The 3,895-nt window shown below is 35.9% G+C and overlaps 1 pseudogene; it reads right to left on the bottom strand.

Annotated features, from left to right (window-relative positions):
- Window positions 1–2,051: 2,051 nt before the first annotated feature.
- Window positions 2,052–3,448, bottom strand: LOC123666905 (annotated as a pseudogene).
- Between the last annotated feature and the right edge of the window lie 447 nt (window positions 3,449–3,895).

The following is a 3,895-nucleotide window of genomic DNA, read 5'->3' as shown; positions in this document are numbered from 1 at the left end:
GAGTCTTTGATCGTGGTGAGTACTTGCTCGCTGGTCTGCGGGTTCCGGGACGAGATGATAGTGTGGTTGGGTCTTTGTTCCACACTCTCAGGTTTGGGTCGGGCTACAACCTAGGCATAGGGGTCTGCGCCAAAGGAGCCAACTTCTTGACCCCTTCTTTGATGGTGACGAGGGTCTGCTTGACCTTCTGAACCGCCATCTCCGTCTGTGGTGATGGTCCTTTCCGCGTTGCAGAAGGTTGTTGACCACACCTTGTCCATCTCGACGTCTGTGACGTCTCGAAATCTTTCTTTAATTAATTGATTTTAAAGTAACCAAAATTTTGATGATGAAAAAGGATATAACCTAAAGACGAGAAACTGACTAAACCGATTTAGTGATTTAGAACATATTTGAACTAGGGGTCGCTGAGTTTTAGCGTTAGACCATTTATAGAATAAATTGTAAATTTATTATCACAAAACCAAGTTTAGGAATACCATTTTTGTTTAGACAGTAGTTTATAGAAGTTTAAACAAGGTTTTTTAGTTAGACCGTTTTGTAATAAAACGGAAAATGTTTATTTTAAACTCATAAAATCAACAAAGGGTACAATTAACCGCCCATCCTGTATTTCTTCCTGTATGCAGAAATCGTTAAGTTTAAACTTTTTTTTGCTTAGGCTGGCTTACCTGCTGTTGGGGAAAGTTTCTTTGAAAACCTCCCGCTGGTGGTCTATAGTTGCCTGATGAAGGGCGGTTCTTCCATGGTAACATGGACTGAAACCATTGCTGGCATTGTTCAGGTGACAAATGATTTTTTTATGGTACAAAATTATTTTGTCTTTGGATTGGGTTATTTACAAATGGTGTATAATTTAGAAACTGAATGAAGTTTTTAATTGGTTCTCTAACCTTGGCTTGAGATGATGTTGGTATATTAACCTAATTGGTATTAAATGTCTTGCTATATGCAAGTCTAGCCTCCTCCTGTCTGGCTATAACTATAGCTGATTCTAAATTAAGGGGGTGAGCTATTCTTACTCCTATTAAAACTTGGAAATCTAAATTATTGATATATTGTTCTATTACCATCTTTTCATAATATGATTTATCAGAATGCATGCCTACTGAGAAAAGTGCATCCAATATATCTCGTAAGCGTTTGCCAAACGATTCTTCGTCTTCATTTTTATGACGCCTCATACGGCTTAATTCATGCATTAATTGTATTTCGTTACGCGGTTCCCGTAATCGTTTTATGAGGGCAGCCTTAATGACTTCCCAAGAGGTGAGAGTTTCCTCCTACGCGATAGCTTCTGTGGCTAAGCCACTTAATCGGCTTTTAATTAAACATAATATAGCTGGATGAGCTCTAACTGAACAATTTAAAATGTTTTCTACTTCTATAATATAATAATTCAATAGTTTCGGATTGCCATCGTATCGCGGCATGAATTCCGAGATAAGCTTGAAACTTGAGGCATCACACGTTTCAAACGACATTGTTATTCTTTATAATTAACTTTCTTAAATTTAAAAAGACAATAGTTTTAAGTAAAATATTTATTTAATTATTTCAAATTAAATAAAAAATTATTAATTATATAATTATTTTAATTAATCGTTATTACGTAAGGACGTAAATCTCTATAGCGATTTTAGCATTTAAGATATACGCCCTAAAAATATAGTGTTTATTTATTTCAACTAATATGAATATCTATTTTATTTTAATAGGGAATAAATGCCTACAGCAATTTTGGCCTTTAGACAAAAACACCCTTAAAAGTATAATTAAAATATATACGGAAGGAAATATAGCAAAGGAACTTGGAATTGACAGAGTACTCACCAAAGCGCCTTCTGCATCTCCTCTGCGGGTCTTACATCTTCTCTTGAAGACTTCACCGATGCCGCCGTTGTAGATTCGTTGTAGAGAAGGTCACGGTTTTAACGATCAAAATTGTTCAATTGATCGAAGATTTTATTCACTCAATTGCCGCAACAACTACCGACTGCGCCAGTTATGATATGGCGACCGATGACAGTCTTTTTAAAAAACGATTTTATTTAAATTCACAATATTTATTAATTCAAAATATAAAATGAAATTACAGTTAAATTAAAAAATAAAAGTAACTGTTCTTTAAGATAGTTGATACAAGACTGATTTAAAATATACTTTAATAATTAAATTGTAAAACAATCAAAATGCTGAATCGCTTATTCTGTTGTTCCCATGTTCCATCCATTCTTCCTTAGTAAGCTGGATTCTTGTCTTACGACGTGGTAACTCTAGTTGTAATTTTTTTTTCTAGTAACACCTTTTCCAAGTTCTCTTTTAATAACTTAGTTTTAGCTGTAAAATAATTTGCTATTGCTTGCTTCCTGGCAGAACGGTTTTCATCACCCTTGGTGAAGAGTTTTCTTTTGGAACCTGTAGGAGTTCAGAGATTTAGTATCATTATGAATTGCTAATGACTTACAGTCTACCACTCTAACTTTATGTAAACAACTAACATAATGGGTTAGCAAAAACCTCTATTACAGCCCCCTTAAATCCAAGATTGCAATAAAAGTTAAGAGCAAATATCATGCATTAAGCTTACTACCATTAAGCTTACTATTTCTTCGGCTTGCCATCCGATCATAGTTATTAAAAAAAGTTGAGTTGTCGGGTCTGCACTAGCAGTAGCAAGTAGAGTTGTCTATAAAAGTTTAACTGAAAATTATACTATTATATGAAAAAAGCAGATAATACAATACCACTAGCTCTAGGGGTGAATAAATATTTCTTCGGTTCTTTTGCTGAACACTTTCCTGGATCTCCTTTTCATTTAATATGTTATTTTGTAAAACTTGGACTCCATGAGATATGGAGCTGGCATCTAATTTTAAAATTTGTGATTCTAAAACAAAATCACTCCCAATACCACCGCCATCAAGATCACCAATAATAACATTAGCAGAAACACTGTTAGCTTCGGCACAAGTTCAGCATCGCCACCATATTCGACAGTGAAACCATCCACCGTATTGCCTAACAAAGTAGCTACCTTGTCTAGGACTTCATCCGGAGGGATGTAATCTGGACCACCACCACCAGTCTTAAAAAACAAGATAACTTTATAAACTTAACCATAACGATGTACGACTTATACAAACCAGTAAAGCAAGTACCTAAATACATAATCTATAATACAAGATACTGACCTTAATGTTGTTCATCCTAATTAATGTATAGCGTTTACGAGATTTTTTTTTTAATTTTCCCATTTCAAACGCAGTTGTTGAGGTGTACGGTCGCATGATGTAACAACTGCATTAAATTGGTCGGCGATGCGTTTCCATTCCCCCGTTTTCATTTTGTTGGTGGTAGCATTCGTAGCTTTATTGCATATTATTTTGCTGCTTTCTAAAAAAGACAACAAAGTCTTTGATTCATCCGGTACAGTACGGAGAGTTCTTTACGGAGAGTCTCGTCGCGCCACCCGCCTCATCACTGCCGCTTAAGACCGAAGTCGTGGCCAGGCAGTTAGCGATTAGCAAATAGCGTTTCTTAATGGAATTTGAAGGACAACTGTTTCACGCGTCAGAGAGAATCTCTCGAGAGTTTTCGACCGCCGGCAGCTGTCACAGATCTACGCATCGTTCCATAGATAACGAATGCGTCATACATGACAGTTATGATCTTCAATTGCTACGATCGCATGTACGTACTTGCGTAAACATCGTTACTTTTAGTTATTTATTTTGGTAACGGAACAGTTGGACTTCAACCTCAAGTCAGGTCTTTTCCATGTGCTGGAACGATGGGGAATATAGAAATGTATTGAATTATGTTTTCAACAAAACTCACTTTCAGCTTGATGTGAATTTATGTACCTCTTAATGTCTAGATTGGCCGGACTAAT

Source organism: Melitaea cinxia, chromosome 27 (genome assembly GCF_905220565.1).
Source record: "Melitaea cinxia chromosome 27, ilMelCinx1.1, whole genome shotgun sequence".
NCBI classification, from domain to species: Eukaryota; Metazoa; Arthropoda; class Insecta; order Lepidoptera; family Nymphalidae; genus Melitaea; species Melitaea cinxia.
This window is presented reverse-complemented; position numbering and strand designations above follow the sequence as displayed.